This window comes from Notamacropus eugenii, chromosome 3, assembly GCF_028372415.1.
Source record: "Notamacropus eugenii isolate mMacEug1 chromosome 3, mMacEug1.pri_v2, whole genome shotgun sequence".
Taxonomy (NCBI): domain Eukaryota; kingdom Metazoa; phylum Chordata; class Mammalia; order Diprotodontia; family Macropodidae; genus Notamacropus; species Notamacropus eugenii.
The window spans coordinates 278,321,198-278,346,320 of NC_092874.1; the positions used below are offsets into that span (position 1 = coordinate 278,321,198).

The 25,123-nt window shown below is 38.5% G+C and overlaps 1 protein-coding gene and 1 pseudogene across 4 annotated transcripts in view; one reads left to right on the forward strand and one right to left on the reverse strand.

Moving 5' to 3' along the window:
• Window positions 1-25,123, reverse strand: part of NTN4 (netrin 4) — a 164,908-nt gene that overhangs the window by 126,800 nt on the left and 12,985 nt on the right. The window lies entirely within an intron of this gene.
• LOC140534513 (ribosome biogenesis protein NSA2 homolog pseudogene) lies at window positions 7,198-8,054 on the forward strand (annotated as a pseudogene).

Below are 25,123 nucleotides of genomic sequence, written 5' to 3' on the forward strand. Positions count from 1 at the left end.
GCTGTATAAATGCCTATTCCCTCCTCATTTCCCAAACCCAAATTTAGGTATTCTAACAAGTGGGCTTTTATATATGAGAATAAGAATTAAATAGAAGGGTAGAACAGCAGATATCTCAGTAGGTCAGAATATTGGGCCAAATCTACTAAGATGAAATTTTCAAGGGATAAATGTAAAACCCCATACTTGACTCTAGAAAATATATTTTGGAAATGCAGAATGGGGATGATTTGTTTAGATAATAGCATATATCAAAAAGATCTACAAGTCTGAGCTGACTACATGGCTTTCAGGTAGTCCAATGATTTTGAATGCAAAGACCTCTTAATAGGTCTTCTAACCTCAATTCTTCCCCTCCGTTTCAATCTATAACTGCATACCAAGGTCAGGATAATTTGTTTTACAGAGAGATTTATTTTTGACACTGCTGACCCAAATCTTCAATGACTCCCTATTACATACCAAGTAAAGCTCAAACTCTCTTTACTTGGCATTCAGGACTCACAATCTGGTACTATCTTAAATTTCCAGACTGCTCCTCTACAGTTTAGACAAAATGTAACATTTTCTGTCCCACTAAATGTTGTATTACTCTCACCTCCATACCTTGCTCATGCTTAAAATCTATGCTTAAAAGTCTCCTCTCTCCTTCCTTCCCCTTTTATTCTCTGCTTGCTGAATTCCCTCATTCTTTAAAATGCAACTTAAATGCCACTTTTCTTTTGTATGACCTTATTCCTTGGACCTTACATTGTGTTTTGCTTTGCAATTCTCCATTTAATACAATGTACTATAGCTACTGTGCTTATGTATTATTCTCTTGATAGAATGACACTCGATGAGGATAAGGACTACGTTTAATCTTACCTTTATATCTTCCCCAAGAACCTAATATAGTGCTTGGCACCCCGTAGGTGCTTAATAAAATTTATGGAATACATAAATCAATGAGTGATTAGTGGCCACTTGTTCAGGATGTTGTCAGTGGGATTCCTGTTCAAGCTTAGATGATTTCTGAAGTCCCTTCAAATTCTGAGATGTTCTCTAGTATACTGTAGTAGATATTCTTTAGTACTGGACTTCTGCCAAAAATTTTTTTCTTTGATTTTAAAAATAAAATTCTTAGGAAAATATGGATAAATCCTCCTTAACACATTTCAAAATAATAAGCAATCTTTTCAACTTGTTACAAATATAACAAAATTTCATCTTTCCAAAGAATTTTAATAAAAAATCCATTAACCCTTACAACACTACTTTTATGTAAAAAGATAGAAACATTAATATCCTAAGCACTAAAACAGGGCAAATGTTACTTCAGATTATGAATCAGGGAAACAGCCAGGAATCCAAGCCAGGCCTGATAAGTTTTAGTTCAGGACCAATTCTTTACTGGAATAACTTGGCATCTCTTCTATACATCAGAAGTATCAATACATTGATATAGGATAAATACATTACAAGTAATAAGAAATTATACTTTTACTCAATTAATTAATCTTCACTCTATCTTCTAGAAATGTAACATCTAATTAATAATATTTTAAAGACACAATGGTTAGCTAGGCATGAATCTGGAGTTAGGAAACAAGAACTGCAGTTCAACTGCTGAATAACATTGTTCTCACTGTGACCTCTCTAGGTCTACTATCTCCATAAAAAGATGTCAGACACTACTTTAATAAAAGGCATACCTTTACTGACATTCTGACTACTGCCATGTGACCAAACTTGATTGCAAACTTCTGCAGAAGACATCAGGTATGAACATGAGGTATTTCAATAGCTTTGTTAACATAAGTCTTGCTCCATTCTTAATGATCTGTGTTCCAAAAATCTAGCTGTAAGTCAGCTGTCAGTAACTTGAAATTCATTTTCCCCAAAACCAGTTACAAATGGTAATTAGTGGCAGCTTGATCTACAGCAGCTGAAAAGCCCTAAGAAGCCCCCAAAGGGTCCCCACTACTGCCAACATTACATAGGAATGTCTAGAGCAATAGACATCTCTATCACCATGATAACATTTACACAGCACCTATTATGTGCCAGGCACTATGTTGGAGCTTTACAGATTTCATCTCATTTGATCCTCACAACTTTGGGAGGTAGGTGCTGTTATTACCCCCATTTTACAGAGGTTAAATGACTTGCCAAAGGTCACAATGCTATTAAGTGTCTAAAGTTGGATTTGAATTCAGGTCTTCCTGACTCTAGGCCCAGTGTTTCTATCCACTGTGCCACCAAGTCGCTATTTTGTCATAATCATCAAATAGGAACCTGAATATACTACAAAAAATGGAGTATACTCAGGCAAGTTGTGTGGTATTTGTCCTTTGTTCTCGAAGAGGACCATGACATCAGGGAGATGATGACATGACTTAAACTGACTTTGATTTGAGTGAGTGAGGGCTGTGCAAAGTCACCAGCCTCATTTTCTCCTCCAGAGGCATCTGGATCCAATAGCCAGATATCAATCAGTTTTAGGTAATATTCAAGGTACCTTGGGAGGTGCATCATGCCAGGGAGGAACCTGCACTGCCCAACGGGAACTGGCTAGTTGGGTGAGTCCCCCATAGGGCAGTTACTACCACTCACTAGTTGTTGTTTGTCCTGTGTTCTTGAAGAGGACCATGACATCAGGAAGATGATGCCATGACTTGTAAGTGAACTGGATACTTACTACATATAATTAGAGTATAATATGGTTATTTTTCAATGCAATCAGGTCAATTAGGTGTTTATATCAAGTTTAGTATGACTATGGTGAGACCCCAAGAGCAGGGGGTCACCATGTGACCTAAAGAGGATTGAATTCATCCAGGTCAGAAAGGGAGTTGATCAAACTTCCAAGCCAACCAGCATCAGGGCTGGGCCCATGAATGACTGTTACACTTCCATCCTGGCCAAGATAGGGAAACCCAGTTTCTAATAAACTAATCAATTAAAAAATATCATATTTTCTATTTTGTAAAATTTTTATATTGATAGAGTCACTGTTCCCTTCTTTTGTAAATGAATAATTAAAAATCAAAGAGGGTGATCTCTAAGATCCTTCCTAATCCTAAGATTCTACAAATTTATCCTGCTATCAATTATTTAGGGGTTGACTCTCAGTTTGTCGATGTTTCAGGTACTTTGTTGCTATTTATTTATGTTTTTTCATTCTCTCTTGGGTGTTCATTATAATTTTGTTAGGCTGGGCCAGGTCAGGTCAGTCACTTTGGCTACTTGTCAGTAGCTCTGGTAAAAGATAAGGAAGGAGGTAGATAATGACTAGACATGGCAGCAGGTAAAAAGGAATTCTGTCAAATTCTAGAAATATTTCAAGTCATATTTAACACTGAAGTTCAGTGATTCTCACACTACTTCAGACTATGACTTACAACTGTCTTCCAAATAAGCAACAGTACGCAATAAGATTCAGAATAAACAGCTTTAGAATTGGAAGGAAATTTTGAGGTCATTCTGGTTCAGCTCCTTTATTTTCAGTTGAAAACACTAGAGGCTCAGAGGATTTCCATGTGCCTACAGTCACAGAAATATTGAGGAGAGTCAAGATTTGAACCCAGGTCCTCTGACTACAAATCCAGTGCTTTTTCTTTATATCATGCTCCATCCAAAGGAAGAGGAAGGGTGACTCTGTCCCCCATTATTGATCACTCTCCACTCCCAGATATGCTCTCCTCTCTAGGTTTTTGTGATACTGCTCTGTCCTCATTCCCCTCTAAGATGTCTCTCCTTACTCTATCCTCTATAATAGTCTATAATAGCCTCTTCTTAAGTCTCTTTCCTTTTAAACCTATTCTGTGTTCCTCATTATGACTTCTAATCCCTCTATTCCTCTGTGCTTTCCCAGACTATCACCCTTATTTTGGCTTCACTTTCTTTCCTTCCCAATTTGGATTCTCCAGTAATCAATTCGATGTGACACTGTCCTCTATTCCTGAATCTTTTGTCTTCTTGTCCTGTCATAACTCAAGCCTTGCCAAACTTCAGCTCTGAATTACTCAATCCATTTGCCATTTCTGCCCTCCTCACAGACTAAAGAATGCTGCTCCAGAGACTCGATGATCTCCAGGATCAAAGAGAAGCCCTTCTTCACAACCTGGCCCCTTCCTCTGCAGTCCTCTTACACCTTCCACACACCCATGTCCTCTGTTATGCAGTGACACTGGCCTCCCTGCAGTCTCTCCAAAACAGCCCTCCCATCTCTAGACTTTGGACATTCTCACTGGTTGTCCCAGTGCTTGGAATGTTCTGCCCCTCACCTTCACCCCTTGGCTTCCTGGGCTTTCTTTTAAGATACAGGTCAAGTCCTACCTTGTGAAGCAGTGCCCAACTTTCTGTGTTTCTGCATGTTTCTCTATGAGTGCAGCGAACTACCCAAATTGGATGAGTGGCTCTGCTTCAAGATGTTGCCATGGCCACTAGGATGAGCAAGAGAGACAATTTTATCTCATTCCATTGCTTTCTGGTAGAGGGACAGGAGTCAAACTTCACACAGCTGCTTCCTGCCTCATATTTGCTCAATTGCTTTTAGGGTTGGGAAGCTTAGCTTTTTAAAGATCATCTGTAGCCAATCTTTTGCCAAACAACAGCAGTTATCCTTCCAATTTCATATGGGAAACTTCACACTCCATAACCAGGCATAGACGTACATGCCTTTGCAGTTCATGTAACACATCAACTCTGTTATGTGTCCCTTAGTATCTGTGATTATATCACCTGAGATGAGAGGGAAAATCAAATGGCCAAACTCCCCTCACTATATACATATATATGTATATATACATATATGTGTATATATATGTATATATACACATATATGTATGTATGTGTTTTTTTGGGGGGTGAAATAAAGAGAAAGAAGGAGAGAAGGGGAGGAGGGGAAGAGAGAGAAGAAGGGAAGGGAACAAACAAGGGAGGAGGAAGAGAGAGAGATGATTTCCTTTTTAAGGTCTACTGAGTGGACCATTCCTCCTGATTTAGTGACCAATCTTATCTAAAGCAGCTTTAGAAGGGGGCTCTCTTCTGACATAAACAGCATTATGCATTATAATAGTCTATGTGGGTGAGAGACAGGTCAGCCTTTGTTTGGCAGCAAAACTGTGAGAATGAAGTTTGGAAAAAGTTTGACGTGAGTCACAAATTTGGATAGCTTTTCAGACTGGCCAGAAAATGTTTTCAGGGGGCTTAGGAAGTTACCAAAGGTCTGTGAAGCACATTCTAACTGTATAAAGGGTCCATGCTTTGTATCTGTCCTTAGCTGGGACAATCTGAGTTTGGAGACTGGTAGTTTAAATTAGGAATGTTCTAGTCATGTCTGGAGACCTGTGACTCACTGTTGCTTAGGCCCTTCATCTTGGACTGTTTAGTGAGTGAGACTGAAGGTTACCATGATCTATGGGAGCAAACAAGATGTTTCTGACTGGTGAGGACAGGACTATGATTTAGCTATAGCAACGGATTTCTGGGAGAACTGAGTCAAGGAAGCTCTAGATTAAGGGAAAGAAAGTCAAGACAGGAGACAGCCAGAGATCATCACAAGAAAATATCTGAGAGTCAGGTCACAAAAGGAAGCAGGATATGAAGTTGGACAGGAAAGTCAGTCTGTGGCATTTGTTCATGAAACTGGGGCCTGCAGACCATGTGCAGATATCTCTGAGAAAAGCTAGTACTTTTGTTAATGTTCTACAGCTGTGCTGGCAGCAAGACCTAGATGCAAACCAAAATTTTATGCCCTGAAAACCTATGCCTTTCATCCTAGTCTCTCAACTACTTCTTACAGGGCCTTCCTCTAGATAGCATCCCTTCTCTCTCATGTTATCTTCAGTTTCTCCCTCCCTCCTGGCTTCTTTCCATCTGGTGATGAGAACATTCTCAGTTTTCTCCAGTCTTACAAAAACAAACCAAAAACTCTTTCCTTGACCCTTTTACCACAATTAGTCAGTGGTTGATTTCTTTCTTTAGCATCACTCTGAAATTATCTATAGTTAATTTCCTATGTTCTCCACACATTTAAAGAATCCAAGCAAGAAAATTCTTGGAGGAAATTAAAAAAAGAAGAGCTAGGAACAGTTAAAAAATTTAGGAAGAACTGAAACTAGAATTGAGTGATACATTCAAGAGGAAATAATGGGGAAAATGAGCAGCATAGTATCTAGAATAGAGAATCTGAAAAAAAAATAGGCAGAACCAAAAGAAGAAAACAAATGAAGACAAAATCATAGACAATGCAGTGAAAGGGGAAAATCTCGCTCAGAAAATAACTCATCTATAAAATGATCTGGAAAAGTGAAAAATCTAAAGGATAGCTCAAAATGTGATGTTCTTATTCCAAAGAACTTAGACAAATAAAAGGATATGATCACTTTTTTAATTCTAGGAAACTATCATTATAAGTCCATTATTTTAATTTAGATTCTAATTACATATTTGTAGTTACATATAATGTTATAATACATTAGCATGTTATTTAATTTTTTTCATATTGAGGAAAATCCTATGCAGACAGGAAAAGGGCCAGTTCAACTTTATGATAAACCAAAATGTAGCTACAATAATAAAAAGACACATTACTGTACTGACACATTAGAGATGGTCTCAATTAAAAAGACTATCCACTGTTAGCACCTCTGTAGAAATTATTAGAAATAAAAATTAATGGTTTGATTGTATGATTTTTGACAAAAAAAAGGTCTCCAACATAAAAGGAAGCAATTTGAAAAAATATTTGCAGTAAAATGTATCTGATAAAAATATTATACTCAGAATCTACAGGAAATGACATATAGTTATAAAAGTAATATTTACTACCCAAAGGAGAGGTGGTCAATCAATATAAGTAATTTTTGGAGGAGAAAATGCAAATTAATGAGCTTTTGAAAAGATAGTCATTCAAAGATAGGATTCAAATATATTACCTTAAGCAATGTTAACATGCTACCTAATACTCATATAATTGTCAGAATTAGCTAAAAACAATAAAAAATCTTTTGTGGCAAAACTAGCAAAAATAGGCACTATTTCATAAACAACATGTCCAATAATTGAGGAATAGCTGGATAGTTTTTGGCATATATGAATACAAGGACATTCTATGATGCCAGAGAAAATTACAACACAGAGAAGAGGCCTTTTCCCGCTTTCAGGGAGTTGCATTTTCGGCAGCTCTTCGAAGAGCCCCCAGTCATCAACATGCCACAGAACAAATACATAAAGTTATACTGAAAATGGTATGGTTACCACTTGGATTACCATGAGAAAAAGAGAAAGAAGGAAAGCTGAGAAGCTCATGAATGTTCAAAGAAAGCAAAGAAAATGATTGATCTAAAGGACAAACTCGACCATAAACAGAGTCATGCTGAGAAGATTCAGATGAAAAAAACTATCAAGATGCATGAAAAGAGAAACACCAAGTGAAAGAATGATGAAAAACTCCCCAAGGAGCAGGGCCTGCCTGTCTGCTGGGCAGAGAGGGACTATCCTGAGCCAAAGGCCTTCCCATATGATTAAACAGAAATGAAAAGGAAGCTCCCTTGACAAAAATTCATGCCCAGGGAGAAAGAGAAGTGTTCAAGGTTATTTGTACAGGAAAGAGAAAGAAGGCTTGGAAAAGAATGGTTAACAAAGTCTGTTTTGCTGGGGATGGCTTTACTTGAAAACCACCAAAACACAAAAGATTTTTTAGGCCACTGGGTTTGCATTTTAAGAAGGTTCATGTAACTCATCCTGAACTTAAAGCCACTTTTTACCTACTTATACTTAGTGTGAAGAAGAATCTCTCTGCCCTTACTACATACAAGTTTGGGTGTTATTATCAAAGGGACTGTCACTGAAGCCAGTGTGAGTGAGCTAGGTCTTGTGACACAAGGAGGCAAAGTTATCTGAGAAAATACGCACAGGTTACCAACAATCTGGAAAAGAATAAATGCATAAATACTGTCTCGTTTGTTTGATTGACTGATTGAATGAAGGTCTGCATCTTTGACAATTATTAAAGATTCTACAACATATCAAGAAAACCACAATAGTTACTGTGCTGAACAGTAACAAAACCAAACCAAAGACCCATGCATTGGTTGTTTGATTTGAGGTCATCCTGGAATAGAGATGAGACACTATTTTCAATTCTTTTATGAGACTTTTTCCCATTTTAAAGTGGCACTAAAAAAAACTTGTAGCTGTAAAAAAAGAATATGAGGAAATAAGTAAAGACTTGGATGAAATGATGCAAACTAAGTTTAGCAGTACAAATCTGTGTGTGTGTGTGTAAACTGTGTTAAAAAACAATGGTAACAAACACTTTAAAGTAAGCAACCGAATTTAGAAGGGTTCATAACAAAGAGTTATAATTTAAACTTTTTACTTTTTGAGTCAAACACTAAATAGCCATAATTTTAAGGCTTTATTTGGAGATCTACTCCACATTTTATTTTATTAGTTGTACTGGTTGAGACGATATCATTCAACATTTCATCCTTCCCTCTAGTCTCAGAAGAAGAAAAGGTATTTTCCTTGCTAGAGCTAACATCTCTATTGTATATATAATATAATTCCATTGCATTGTTTCTGTGCCCATATGCTCTTTCCCTCTCTCTAGTACTGCTTCCATCTTTCCTTCTCTACTGTTTATTTCCCCTTAACCTAAAAATATGCTCAGATTTTCCTATATTCTTCAAAAAATGGCTTTTCTTTACACAACTATAATTCAAGCTACCATTCCATACCCTCTACCAACTTTTCTACCAAGTTCCTAGGAAGTATAATCCTCATCACTTTCTCATCACCCACTCCTTACTAACAAGTCCTACTATCTGACTTCTGGTCCCATGACTCCCCTGAAACAACTATTACCAAAGTCATTGATGACCTCTTTATAACAGAGTGTGATGGCCTTTCTTCTGTCCTCATGTTTCTTGACCTCCCCTATGGCATAAGACACTCCTTCACTTTCTCTTTGTCCCTGGATTCTATGACATAGCAATCTGGTGGCTTTCCTTTTAACTTTCTGATCCCTCTCCTGTTGTTGTCGGCTCATTATGCCACTTCTACTTCTTAAACATGGATGATTCCCCAAAGTTTGATCTGTGGCCCTCTTCTCTTTTTCATATTTTCACTGAGGATCTCATCTATGTCATAGGTCAATCATTAGCTCCCTGCAGACATCTCCCAATCTCTCCCCTAAGTGTCAGGTCCATTATTTACAACTGCCTGTTGAATATCTTTAGCTGGATGTCTTGAGAGCCTTTCAAAGGTGCCCTCCTTATCCATACGTAGAATATATTGCATCCTTACCCATAAAGCCCTAGATGACCTATTGTCCTCCTAATGTTCAAGTTTTCTTTCCCTTTGCTCCTCCCCTGCAGATCCAGTGACACCTGCTGCCTTGCTATGCTTTACCCAGGATGTTCTCCCATCTAACCTCAGGCCTTTTCACTGGCCGCCCCCAGGCCTGGAAAGCTTTCCCTTTCTGTCTCTGTCTCTGCCTCTTTTCTGGCTTCCTTCAAGTCTCAGCTAAAATTCCATCTTCTACAGGAGGCCTTTCCTAGTTCCTTAAACTCAATGCGTTCTCTCTGAAACGATCTCCATTTATCTTGTATAGATCTTGTTGGTGCATTGATCATGTGGTCTGTTCAGGTCTTCCCCACTAGATGAGAGCTCCTTGAAAAAACAGATTCATTGCGCCTTTCTCTGTATGCCCATGACTCGGCACAGTGGCTGGCACACAGAAGGCCTTAAGAAATGCTTGTTGATTTGACTTTCTCTCAGAATCCTTATCTTCCTTAAAGGTTTCACTTAGATTCAGCCTCCACTGTGAAACCTTTCCTGGTCAACCCAATTGTTAATGTTCTCCTCAAACTACCTTATTTATTTACGTGTGTGTGTGTGTTCCATAACCCCATACAATGTAAGTTTTTTGAGAGAAAGGATTGTGTATTGTTCTCATCTTTGTATCCTCAGTTCCTTGTACACTGTGGGGGCTTAAATTACTGAACTTATTTTATTGAACTGAATTCAATCTGTTAATAGAATCTTTTAGGCACATAGGCTAATAACCTTTAAATCACTTGACTTTAGACTTTTTGTCATGGTATACATATACATTAGTACCCAACCCTGTAGTTTAACTTCTGCAAGTCAAGTCAAAAAGTCTTTATTAAGCAGCAATTATGTAGTAGGCACTCTGAGGAAGCCCTGGGGATGCAAATAAAAGTAAAAAACTAATCCCTACTCTCAAGGAGCTCACAGACTAATAGGGACACAACATACAAAAAATTATTCACCCAGATCTATAGAGGATAAATTGAAGAGGGAAGGTATTACCATTAGATTTTATCTGGAACTTAAAGGAAGCTAGGAAAATCAAGAGACAGAAAGTTCCAGGCATGTGGAAGAGCCAATGAAAATACAGAGTCTAGGGGGTGGAGCCAAGATGGCAGAGTAGAAGGACACACCTTGAGAAGCTCTCATCCCACAGCTCATAACATACCAGTAAAAAATGACTCTAAACACATTGTAGAGCAGCAGAAGCCACAAAACAACAGAGTGAAAGAGATTTCTAGCCCAAGGCAGCCTGGAAGGCTGACAGGAAAGGTCTATCACACCAGGTGTGGAGCAGAACACAGTACAACATGGGCTGGGCCGCAACAAGGACAGGAATGGAGCAGGCTTCAAGGCGCCACTGGCAGCAGCTGCAGGTCCCAGATTCCTCAACTCACAAATGACAAAGACAGCTTCAAAGGTCAGTGAGAAAGCTCTTTCACTTGGGTGGAGAAGGGAACTCAGTGGTCTAGTCCCAGCCCTAGGCAGCTGCAGCTTCCATTGTTGGAGCCCTCCGCCTAAATCCCCTGGGGGAATTGAGTCACTGATCTGGATCTTAGCCCTGAGTGGTGGCCCTGGGGTGAGGAGGAGTTCTGGCTGGAGTGGTGGAGCTGGTGGAGGCTCTGGAGAGGGAATCCTGCTCACAGACCAGAGCGCAGGCAAGGAGAGGAATAAACTCCTCTCCCTTGATTGTGCCACCTTGAAGGAACTGAGAACTTACAGGTCCCCAGAGTATACTTTCCCCTTGACAAAGAAAGCAAAAGTCAAGTAACAGGCTGGGAAAATGCCCCAAAAGGAGAAAAAAAAATAAGACTATAGAAGGTTACTTTCTTGGTGAACAAGTATTTTCCTCCATCTCTTCAGATGAGGAGGAACAATGAATACCATCAGAGGAAGACCTAAAAGTCAAGGCTTCTGCATCCAAAACATCTAAAATAAATATGCAATGATCTCAGGCCATGGAAAGCTCAAAAAGGATTTTGAAAATCAAGTAGGAGAGGTGGAAGAAAAATTGGGAAGATAAATGAGAGAGATGCAAGAAAGGCATGAAAAGGAAGTCAACAGCTTGCTAAAGGAGACCCAAAAAATGCTGAAGAAATTAACACCTTTAAATATAGATTAACTCAAATGTCAAAAGAGGCCCAAGAAGCCAGTGAGGAGAAGAAAGCTTTAAAGAGCAGAATTAGCCAAATGGAAAAGAAGGTTCAAAACCTCACTGAAGAAAACAGTTCTTTAAAAATTAGAATGGAGCAGATAGAAGCTAATAACTTTATGAGAAACCAAGAAATTATAAAACAAAACAAAAAGAATGAAAAAATTGAAGATAATGTGAAATATCTCATTGGCAAAACAACTTACCTAGAAATAGGTCCAGGAGAGACAATTAAAAAATTATGGGACTACTTGAAAGCCAAGATCAAAAAAAGAGCCTAGACATCACCTTTCAAGAAATTATCAGGGAAAACTGCCCTGATATTCTGGAACCAGAGGGTAAAATAAATATTGAAAGAATTCACCCATCACCTCCTGAAAAGAACAACTCATAGGAATATTGTAGTCAAATTTCAGAGTTCTCAGGTCAAGGAGAAAATATTACAAGTAGCCAGAAAGAAACAATTCAAGTATGTTGGAAATTCAATCAGGATAACACAGGATCTGGAAGCTTCTACATTAAGGGATCAGAGGGCTTGGAATATGATATTCCAGAAGACTAAAACCAAGAATCACCTACCCAGCAAAACTGAGTATAATACTTCAAGGGAAAAAATGTTCATTCAATGAAATAGAGGACTTTCAAACATTCTTGATTAAAAGACCAGAGCTGAAAAGAAAATATGACTTTCAAACAAGAATCAAGAGAAGCATGAAAAGGTAAACAGGAAAGAGAAATCATAAGGGACTTACTAAAGCTGAACTGTCTACATTCCCACACGGAAAGATCATATTTGTAACTCTTGAAACATTTCTCAGTATTTGGGTAGTTGGAGGGATTATACACATATATATAGACAGACGGCACAGGGTGAGTTGAATAGGAAGAGATGATATCTAAAAAAATAAAATTAAGGGGTGAGAGAGGAATTTATTGGCAGGAGAAAGGGAGAAATAGAATGGGGCAAACTATCTCTCATAAAAAAGGCAAGAAAAAGTTTTTTTCAATGGAGGGGAAAATGGGAGAGGTAAGAGGGAAAAAGTGAAGCTTACTCTCATCACATTTGGCTCAAGGGGAGAATAACATGCACACTCAGTTTGGTATGAAAATCTATCTTACACTACAGGAAAGTAGGGGAGAAGGGGATAAGTGGGGTGTGGGGGAATGATAGAAGGGAGGGCAAATGAGAGGAGGTGGTAATTAGAAGTAAACACTATTGGAGAGGGATAAGGTCAAAAGAGAGAATAGAATAAATGGGGAGGCAGGATACGATGGAAGGTAATATAGGTAGTCTTTCACAACATGACTATTATGGAAGTCTTTAGCAAATATATATATGTATTTGCCTATATATATCTACACATACATATACATATAGACTATACATATATAGCCTATACTGAATTGCTTCCCTTCTCAGTGGGGATGGGTGGGGAGGAAGGCAGACAAGTTAGAACTCCAAGTTTTAGGAACAAATGTTGAGAATTGTTTTTGCATGTAACTAGGAAATAAATACAGGTAATGGGGCATAGAAATCTATCTTACCCTACAAGAAAAGAGAGAAGATGGGGATAAGGGAAGGGAGGGATGTGATAAAAGGGAGGGTAGATCGGGGGAAGGAGTAATCAGAATGCATGGTGTTTTGGGGTGGGGGGAGGGGAGATGGGGAAAAAATTTGAAACTCAAAATCTTGTGGAAATAAATGTTGAAAACTTAAAATAAATAAATAAATTGGAAAAAAAAAGAAAATTCAGAGTCTAGAGGTGGAGGATCAGATACAGCATAGCAAAGAAACCAGTGTCAGTGGATCATGAGGGAGACCAAAGTGTGAGAAGATTAGAAAGGCAGAAGGGGCCACTCTAGGAAGGTCTTAAAAAAAGCCAAATGGAGGACTGAATATTTGATCCTGGACATAATAAAGAGCCTCTCCACTTTATGGGAAAGGATTGTGACATGGTCAGACTAGTGTTTTAGGAAGATCAATTTGGCAGCTGAGTGGAGAGTGATTTATTTGGAGTAGGGAGAGCCTTCCGGCATGGAGACCAACTAGCAGATGAGTTCCACCATCCAGAAGGGCTTCTAAGGATCAGAGAGTAACAGACTTCCTCTGGGCAAAGCAGAACAGAATCAAGCAAGAGTATATCACAGTCTGGGTCCAGGCTAACCCTACAGTATGTGAAATGGAGGTGATGATTACCTGGAGCCAACAGGTTCACCAAGAACAAATCTAACCTCATTTCTTTTTCCTCTTGTCACTGAGTCAAAGAAATGCTACAGACATAGTACACCTGGATTTCAGCAAAACAACTGAGAGAATCTTTCATGATACTCTTTGGGTTGGATGATAGTACAGTTAGATGAATTCAGAAATGGCTGAATGACTAGACCCCAACAGTGGTATAATCAATGTCACTGTAAAATAAGGTCTCCAACAGACTGCAACAGGACTCCATTTTTATCCCTGGCCTAATAAATACTTACATTGATGACATGCACAAAGGTATAGATGGTTGGCATACTAAATTCACAGACTACATGAAACAGGGAGGGGCAACTGATCTTGGATGACAGAATCAGTACACAAAATTATTCTGACAGGTTGAAATGATGGACTGAAGAGAAGATGGTATTTAATAAAGATAAACTGAAGTCCTCCATGGGAGATTTTAGTACCAATGTCTTATTCACTCCTTATTTCATTCCCTACAATGACTATTCCAAACCACTTTTTTCTATCCAACAAGTACTCAACCATGCTCCTTTATCTATTCCCAAGATTTACAGCAGATAAATTATCCTTCTACTTTATCTGATGTGAATTCCTTTAACTCACCTCCTTTAGTCCTTAAAACTTTTCAGTAGCATCATCTACTTTCTTTTTCCCATTGGTGACAGAAAAGTTATGTTATCCTCTAAATAAAACTAATTTTTTTTACCTATGTCATTGATCTCATTTTCTTCTGCCTCTGTCAGCAGCTTGTTTTCTCTCATGAATCTCATGCCCTCCTTCTCTGCTGCTTCTCATCATCTGCCTTTAATTATGAGATTTTTTTTTATTATTCTAAAAGAGCCTTTCCATAAAAATTTTATTCCCTTCCAAATACTGTTACATCTTTCTCTTGAAAGAGCCAGTTAAAGAGATAAGGTAAAAAAAAAAGTTACTGTAGGCTTTGTTAGACTCAGGAGGAGAAACTGAAGATTATGGTGTCTCTGAAGCCAAGGGAGGAAAGGATATGTAAAAGGAGGAGGTGGTCAATAATGTCAATTGCTGCAGAACTCAAGAAGGATGAGGATTTCTGTGAGGGATCACAGAAGAGGTATTTAAATGAGCAGTTTCCATAGAGAAGTGTGGGCAACAACTAAATTTCTAGGGATTGAGGAGACAATGGATGATGAAGAAGGCAGTGGGTGTAGACACCTTTAACAAATTTAGCAGTGAAAGGCATAAGAAAGATGAAGCATTATCAATATTCTTCCAATGAATTAATGAAAAAGCATTTATTAAAATACATTCTAGGTTCCAAATACCGTACTAAGTACTAGCCTTACAAATAGGAAAGAGAGGATAGTCTGTGTCCTATTAAGAGTCTAATAGGAGAGTCAACACATAAAAGGAAATGGTGGCCTGGGAAGGGCATTTTGATTTGAAATGTCACAAAGACAGTGAATGGAGAAATTCCATTAACAATAGCAAGTTTCTACTTTGATTATGGTTCTAGAACTGCAAAGAGGGGGAGAGGATGACAGATGGTGACAAGGGAGTAAAGTGAAGCATGACAGGGCCCCCTAGATATAGTGGGCCACAAGAGGCACTCACAAACAAGGACAGTAGGGCCTCAGGATGAGAGTTCCAGAGATGAAAGTTCTAACTCCTCCAGGGCATGATTTCTGGTCCAAGACACAAGGTAGATTGTTGGACGATGATCAGGAAGTAAAGATGCATGCACCACGGACTTGGACAGAACCAAAATTACAAGGAAATTATGGGTAATAGAAAGATATAATGGTGGGCATCAAGTTAGCTCTAGCATATTACCAATTCAATTACAATGACTTGTACTTGAAAAGTGACACAAAAGACAGGAAAGAACATGTAAAGAAAGTGGTTCAGTCATACAGCAAAAATGAAACACAAAAGTTTGGCAGTCTAAGAATTTTGGTATCAAAGGCCAAGTCCAACATGTTGCATGGCTGCTCTGCAGAGGGTTTATAGGAAGGCACAGAGGAGAACTGTACCAAACGAGAAGATAGAGAGAAAGGGGCTGTAAACCTTCATTGAAAAGGGAGTACACAAACCAATGAAACTGAAAATTCCTCAAAGTATTAAGTAAGTCCTTCGAACCTCCCTGATTTACTGCAGGACTATCAGCCTATGTGACACCTTAGCTGGCTCCTGGGACACAGCACAGCATGCTACTTATGCCTAGATGGCATTGACTCATTTCTGTCAATAACTTTGCTAATCTAGAAGAGTAGATTTTTAATTTGAGATAAACAGAATTCATGGGGCACAGTATCTTGCTACAGGATATACAGATGTATCCCCATAACACCATATTTAGCTGGAAAAGACCTAACACACGGATGGGAAACCTGTGACCCTGAGGCCACATGTGGCCTTCTAGGTCTTTGGGTACAACCTTTTGACCAAGTCCAACTTTTACAGAACAAATCTTTTTATTAAGGGGATTTGTTCTGCGAATTTTGGATTCAGTCAAAGGGCCATCCCTGACCTAGGACTTCCTGGGTTGCTGAGTGATGGGCAGTCACATACCTCATGGTCTAGCTCACAGTTTGTTATTTCCTACTGGGACATTTTTTCTTCAACAGGACAATTACTATTTTATGATACCTCTAATATGACAATATAGCATTGTTGATCACTTGCATTGCTATGTAACTAGGTAACAGTAATTACATAATTGCATTGTGATTACAATTTGGGTTCTAATAATGCCACAGTGAGTAGTTGTGCAGCTTTGAGATCACCCTAGGGAATACCGTTTTAGAAGCACTTTTAATCCATTGGATAATCAGAGTATTTTATGTAATGCTGTTAAGACTCTGGGGGCCATGAAGTACTTACTAGAGCATGTCAGAAGGAAGACAAGATATTGTCTTTGTTATATAAATTACACGAATCAGTAGTACATTCCAGCAACCTTGAAGGGATAAAAAGAAAAAATGAAGAGGCTGTTTACAAAATAGTTATTAGCTTCAGACTGAGGAGGATGTGATGGCCAGTCCCAGGGAGAGATGAGTACCTGACCTAGTAGCACTGAGTGGGAGATGGAGATCTCACTGCAAACCAATCACAGAATTTCTCAGAGCAGCATCCACATCCCTTTGGGAAGAAATCATTTGAGCTCTGGTAAGGGGCAAGACACTGACATGGAATAATGGGGGAGAGGTATGGAAAATCTCAAGGTATCTTCATATGATCTCAAAGATGTAAAAGCCTGAGGTAGATATACATACACACACGTGCACATGCACACGTAGGTGTGTATGTTTGTTAATATTAGAAAAAATCTGGTGAAATAGAGTCTGTGTAGCAAGCCTACGTTCAGTTTAGCAGGAGGGAGAGAAAGCCTTCTGAGTTTATAAAGAGTGAGGATCGACTACTCCAGAGGCTGGCAGTCACATGATCATTGAGAAAGAGAATAAGGGCATCAGAAGGAGCTAGGGAGGCATCTGGCCATACTGGGGAACCACCAAAGATGTGGATGGATACGACTGCTCGCAACAGAAAGTGATGTTTCTCCAGCACAAGTCAGAGCACGAACAGAGCTCTGCAATCAGGCAATCTTTTTTTCAATGAGTTACAACACATCTTCTCACGCATGGTCACACAGACCTCAAAAACCAAACCAAACCAAACCTAACAACTTTTCCTGGGCTCAGTCTACCTGGATTCAGAATGTACTGTGTAGTAGGGACATTGAAGACTGAAGATATGGAATGTCCTGATGTGTGGAACAGTAGATTCCATGTAACAATTACATTATAGTCATTTTATGATTTTTTGTATATTTTCTTCCTAATAAGAGTTAGTCCAAAAGCATTTATTAAGTGCCTGCTGTTTACCAAGCACCATGCTAAGACCTAGGGATGTAAAAAAAGACAAAAGGCAGTCCTGGTCCTGGTTCTCAGGGAGTTCACAACCTAATAATGGGGCAACAGACAAAATATATGAGGAATAAAATGGAGATAATTTCGGAGGGAAGGTACTAGGATTAAAGACTAGTAGAGAATTTTTGTAGAAGATAGGTTTTTAGCTGAGACTTGAAGGAAACTAGGCCAGCAGGTGGAGATGAGGGAGAGAGTTGTAGGCACTGGGGGTAGCCAGTGAAAATGCTCAGAGTTCAGAGACTGAGTAATCTTGTTTGAGAAACAGCAAGGAGGTCCATGGCAATGACCAGCAGAGTATATGGAGAGAAGTAAGGTGTAAGAAGACTGGAAGACTAGGAATGGGCCAGGTTAAAAGTCAGGAGAGTTTCTATTTGACCCTGCAGGTTGTTATCTCCTCTTGGGAGTCACTGGAGTTTATTGAATGGAGGTAGAGTGGCATGGTCAGACTTGTGCTTTAGGAACACTTTGGCAGCTAAAGTGATCTAAGGCTACTGCGATAATCCAGGTGAGAAATGATGAGGGACTGAATTATGGTACTGGCTGTGTGGCTAGAGGGAAGGGGCCACATGCAAAAAGATGTCGTAAGAAAAATTACAAGTGTTGGCAACTGGCTATGTGAGGTGAGAGAGAAACCAAGGATGATGGTGGGTAACTGGGTAACTGGAAAGATGGTGGGGCACTCCACAAAAATACAAACTATTTGGAAAAGGGAAGGGCTTGGTGAGAAAGACAATGAGTTCTGCTTTGGAAATATGGAACTTGAGATGTCTACAGGATATTCAATTCAAAATGTCCAAACAGCAGTTGATAATAAAGTCAATAATTGAATCCACAGGGACTGATGAGATCACCAAATGATACACTATAGAAGGAAAAGAGAAGCGTGTCCAGGATAGGGCTTAGGGTGATACCTAACTGAGTTGCCATCACCTTGATAAAGACCCATCAAAAGAGACTAAGGAGTAGTCACACAGGGAGAAAGAGAAACAAGAGACATCAGTGTCACAAAAATCCAGAGGAAAGTACTTATGAGAAGATAGTCAATAGTATCAAATACTGTAGAGGTCAAGATGGATGGGGTTTGAGAAGCCATTAGCTTTTGCAATTAAGACATCATTGGTAGCTTTGTAGAGAGAAGTTTCAGTGGAATGATAAGTTCAGAGACCGGATTGCAAAGGGTTTAGAAGAGAGTGAAAAGAGAAGAAGTAGAAGCACTATGACTTCCCCAAAGAGTTTAACCATGAAGGGGAGCAAGGATATAGGATAACAGTCAGTGAATATAGTAGCAGTCACTCTAAAGGATGGAGGGAGACATGACTGTGTTTGTAGACTTCAGATAATAAGCCAGTAGACTGGAAAACAGGATAAGAGGGAGTGAAGATAATAGTGGGAGCAACATACTAGAGAAAAGAGATGGGGATGGAATCAAAGGTGCAAGTAAAGAAATGAGCTTTGGCAAACAGAAAGGCCATTCTCAGACTGGAATGAAGGAGGAAATAGTGGGGGACCAATCCAGAGGGATATAAATTGAAGAGAGAAGAAGGATTTTTCTTAAGGCCAAATGGCCTCAAATTTTTCAGTGAAGTAAATAAAATATAAGGTCCTCAGGGAAAAAGGTGAAGGGAGAGAAAAGGATGGGAGGCTTGAGGAGAGAAGAAAAGATTTATAATAGCTGTCATGGTGACCAAGATAGATAATCAATTAGGAAAGTATGTAAGTGTCACCTTGCTGGGTGAGGGTCCAGTTGAGATTACCTAACATAAATTGGTATATACCCAATGGTTTTGTTATTTTTCTCAAGTTCCATTTAACAGCTTGTGAATAAAAGTGAAAGAGGGAAAAGGAAGTGATGTACGGTTGGAATTTGGTAATTTGCACAATCAGCAACAGGACAAGGGAGCAAGGGATTCAGAGTATAATGCAGAGTTGAATTGGCTCAGTAAGGGGTCAGAATTTGGAAGGCAGACAGTATGGTCAGAGCAAGATTAATGGCTTGGGATGGTACTGAAGGATGAAGGTTGTGGTAAGGGCAAAGAGTAGGTTTAGATGGAACGGAGCGTATACAATAAAGGAAAGACAACAAACATCATCATCAAAGAGTTTTCAGAGCATCTGAACGCAGAAGTAGAACATTACTGGGTAATAGCAGGATCAAGGGTATAGTTATCCTGTACATAGCTGAAGTAGAATAGAGATGAAGGGCATTGGAATTAAGTAGACTGAGCAACTGGGAAGTTAAGGTATTTGAGCAAATGTTAATATGTATATTAGGGTCTTCTAGAATGCTGGAAGGAGTTGGATGGAAATGGGTTGGAGAAAGGAAGACAGTGAGACAGGCACAAAACTCCCTAAGAGAGGAATAAGAATATCTGGGACTTGGTAGAAAACAGCTATCAGAATCTAGATTGAGTGACAAATTTGAATTAAATGAACTTCAAAGAACAAAAGGTTGCTAAGTGATACCAGGAAAGGGAAGTATAAAAGTAGCAGTGGAGAGTTCTGATTTTACTGTCAAAACCAAGTAAGTCAGTGGGGTATGAATGAAAGTATAAGTACTAGAAAGAATGATGAGGGAAGTAATGTCATCAGGAGGGAGCCAAGTTTCAGTGAATGCCAAGAGGTGGAAGGAGTACTAAAAGGAAAGGTCGAAGATGAAAGCAAGCTTCCTAATTATGAAATGGACTTCCAGAGGACACATTGGAAGGGTGGGAAGTTCTGGAGTGAGACATTGTAGGGGGAAGGCTAAAGGAGATCAGAATTAGCGAGCAGGCAGCTGAGGCTGGGGAGGTGGGGGTTAGTTCTCTGGCATCCTGGGTTCAGTGTTATAAGGACTTCTATGATGGCCAAGATGCTGAAGGAGAAGCTTTTCTGTGTGGATTGCTAGGAAAAGACTTTAAAGGCAAGTTAGTTAAGGTGATGTTGGCTTGGACAAGAAAGCTTCATTCCCTTCAAGACCTGTAGTCTGAGAATGTTAATAAAAGGCTTCAGAGCATGTGTAGATCTTAAGGCCTAAATAAAAGGCTCAGGGGTATTAACATGAGAAACGAAAGTACTTCAGGCACATAACCCTTTTGACATTTCTTTGGCGGAGCTCTCCGTGAAATGGGTTTGGGGACACAGGATCCCCATAAGGGAGTTCAGCAGAGTTAGGTGGGGATAGAATTCTCTTTACTTAATGACTGTGAAATCAAGTTAGACTATTAACAATTATCTCTAAGGTTTCTCCTTGTGAATAAGCCATCATTATTCAGCATCAGACAACTTAACTTTTGTAAAACACCATAAATAATCTTTTTGCAACAAAACCAAACATAGATTAAATAAGTTAAATAATCAGATATTACCAATTTAGGTCAGACAAACAAAACTGATTTCTTTACAACCAAAACAGAGATTTTTACTGAAGAAAGAAATCCAATTCTCAGGTTTATTTAATCAGTGTTTGCTCTCTGGGACTCATAGTTTCTCTGGATAATTTTCATTGACAAATGCCGATAGGCCTTCTTTCAACTAAAGAGCTTTTTAAAATTGTACTGCTGTAGTCAGATTGCCATCTTTCTTATCAAACAGTGGTGTCCATGGCCTGATCCCTAGGAGTGTCATCAATCAGAATTCATCTGAAGTTAGAAAGATGGGGTGTATCTCGCCTTTCTCAGACTAGCCAGTTGTGGGGTTCATTTTCAGGCCTAACCACAACATTTCCTTAATCAATAAATTCAAGCGCCTCCCAACTGACTCTAAGATCAAATATTATTTCATCTATAAGTCATCTTCAAATTTTTTCTAATTTTGGTGTATATGTAATTTACCTTGTAAAAAAGACAGGTAAATATTTGATTGTATTCTCAAATATTTTTGTTGATGTAGTACGTGATCAAAAAAGTGTATACGCCAGTTTAAAGGAAGAATGCAGACACTAGATATATCTGAATCCCTTAAAATATTCAAAAGTTATTTCTTTCACAATTAACTTCAACAGATTTGTAACCGAGAACAATCTTCAAGATAGGCTTAGTAGGTAATGATTTACTCAGTGGAATGGATGTCTAAAATTTGTTACTTCTTTCTGATCTAGAAAAGTGTATTAGTAACCAAGATTTTTTAAAAAGTATCTTTTTTTCAAGGTAACATTCAAATAAAGGTTCTAATATATTGAAGGATGCTGCAGAACAATGAGATCTGCATTCCTTTATACGAAATGATTCCTAATAACTGTGAAAAAATATAAACAAATTCTCAGTTTGACATTTTCCAACCTGAAGGCAGAATTCTAGATTATGCAAAATATGTGTAAAATATGCAACAGAAGTCAAATAAACTATAAAATGTAGGTGAGTGTCTTAACAATAAAGTGTTCCATGCAGTCTTTGCAAAACTGATTTTATTTTAAGATTTCCTTTCATTTCAATGGGATATAAAAAGAGGATATAATCTACATGATCTTCCAGGTAACATCAATATTATTAACAAAATCTAGAAATTAATTGCTCGATAGTAGCACGTAGAAATTACCAATGACATGTTATCTTATTTAATAAGATATGACCAAGAAACCTAAATGTTGCTTAATAACAATAATACTTCATCCTTAGCACTTTAGTTTACCAAGTATTTCCTTCACAAAATCATAACCTGATCAAATCAGACATGGAGTTAGAAAGGACTATAGAGGTCTTCTTAGATTCTAAATGGCTATAAAGACATAATAATAAATAAAATGTTTGTGGTTTCTGGCCATAAGGTTCTGCTTACAAAGGTATTTTCAAACTTTACTTTCTATTCTGTTTTCCAATAGCTGGCTTTCTTCAAACTTATCCAGGAGTCCATCTCGAATACTAGTTAATTCTTTCAGAACATGAGTCATTAGACATTGGGAACTATTTTTGTTCCTGCTATTCATAAGAAAGGACTAAAGATTATGTATCTTTATTATCTGCCTTAGTAAATATAAACAGAACACCATACAGCCTTGGTACAAGTAGTTTAGTGGGGGAAGGGGAGGAATACCTTAGATATGTTTCAAGAAGAATGATTAAAAAACTGTGAAGGTTCAGCATGAGAATCAGAGGAGAGTCTTAAGATGAAAAAAATAAGAACAAATAAAAAAGGAAAAAGAAAAGGAGATAACTGAAGAACAACAGGAATTTGTGAATTGAAATCTACCAGAAGGTTTTCATTTCAATTACCTTTGTATTGCTTCTAACCTACGAATCCTCATTAGCAGATCCCATACACTAGTATGTCCTCTAACGTCACATAGAAAAGACAAAAGCTCCTTCTACTTAATCCTCACCAGGATTTACCGGAATATCAACAATCGTATTGGCATGCCAGCAGGTTTAAAATTTAGCAGTCTCATTTCTTTTTCTTGAGCATATCTATTGGCATTGCTACTCTTAAAAATAGGACCTTAAAACTTAATCAACAATATATAACTATTTCATGACAGAACTGATTTTTGTAAGATGGTGATATTCGTTCACCAGCTTAATGACAGTGAGTATTCCTGGATCTTGCGCAATTGACTAGTGTTTTGCAAGTTGAAGAAATTTTAAAATTATGAAGGTCTTCAGTTTTTTTGTAAAAGAGCCCAGGGTAAATAACAATTAGAAAACAAAGAGGGCTTCTTCACATGCTGGAACTGGATTTTGTAATTTCTAAATATCCTTTCCTATTTTATGGTATATATCCTTTATTTATTTTATGCTTTATGTGTATTTGAATAATACTTTGTTCCAATTTTAGCATAAAATGTATAATGATGATTTTCATAGACCTCCTTCTTCTTCATGGCTCCCATTTACAGGATTTAAGTTACAGACCTAGAATATGAAGGCCCTTATTTTCTCTGTGAAAAATCCTTTTACTGATATGAGACAAAAATATATGTGTGTGTATATATATGTGTGTGTGTGTGTGTGTGTGTGTGTGTGTGTGTGTGTGTCTATGTATATACACACAAATCTTTATCTAAAGAGACCGTAAAGACCATATATATGTCTATAAATTTGAAATACAGACCATAAATGCTAGTTGTTGTACATGCACATGTGTGTGTATATGTATGTATGTGTGTATATATACACATATATATGTGCATGTACAACAACTGGCATTTATGGTCTATAATTCGTATACTTTCACAATCCCTTGTCTTTAATAATAGAACAGGTGTTCTTAACCTATTTGTGTCATAGATCCCTTGGGTGGACTGGGGAAGCCTATAAGTCCCTTTTCAGAATGTTTTTAAATACATAAAATGCTTAGGATTACAAAGGAAACAAGCTGAAAAACATGTTTGTGGACTCCAGATTAAGAACTACTGCTTTAGACAAACCATGTATATATCTTGCCTTCTCCATGAGACTTCTATCCAGTCAATGAGCATTTAGTAAGAGTTTACTACTTGCCAGGCACTGACCTAAGCCAAGCAATTCATATTCTAAAGGGGGAGATAATATGCAAAAAGATAGGTATGGATGAGTTCCATTGGAGCTAGAAGTTAATCTGAGGGCAGAAGGCAGCTGAGGAGCATGTAGAATCAGGACCAGGAAAAGCTCCCTGGAGAAGGTAGTACTGAGCTGAGTTCTGAAGGGAGCCAGGGAACCTAAGAGGTGAGGAGGAGGAGGAAGACCACTCCAAGCATGGGGACTTCATGCCCCAGTGAAAAGGCACAAAGATGAGAGATGCAGTGTTGCATGTGTGAGGAACAGCAAGCAGCCACTGTAACTGGATTCAAGAGTGCATGAAGAGGAGTATTCTGTGAGAAGACTAACAAGGTAAAAAGGTGAGACTATAAAGGGCTAGAAAAGCCAAAGGATCATTTTCTATTTGGTACTGGAGGGAACAGGGAGTCACTGGAGTTTACTGAGTTGGGGGGAGGGCGGGGAAGTGTGGTCTGGAGTGGGGAAAGACTAGAGGAACGGAGACCAATCAGAAAGCTTCCACAACTGTCCAAGTGAGGGATGATGATGAGAGACTGAATTCTGATGATGGCTGTGTGAACAGAGAGAAGAGGATGTATACAAGAAATGTAAAGAAGAAGCTACAACATTGGCTATGTGAGGAGCTGAGGATTATGCCAAGGTTTATAGCCTGGGTAACTGGAAGGACTAATGATGTCCTTCACAGCCATACAGAAATTTGGAAGATGGCGAGGATTTGGTGGGAAGGGTAATGAGTTTTATTTTGGACATGTTGAGTTTGAGATGCCAATTAAGTTCCAGTTCATGATATACAAGAGGAATTGGTGATAGGGGATTGAAGCTCAGAAGAAAGTGAGAAACTAGGGCTAAATACACAGATCTGACACAAATAATGTGCATAGAAATGATAAATGAATCCAGGAGGGCTGATGAGATCATCAAATGAGATGGTATAGTGGAAAGAGAGAAGAGGGTTAGCCTTTGGTAACTTATGTTGAGCAGGCAAGACTTGAACAAAGAACTAGCAAAAAAAAAAAAAATACTAAGCAGGTGCAGTCAGACAGATAAGAGGAAGAACCCAAAGAGCAGA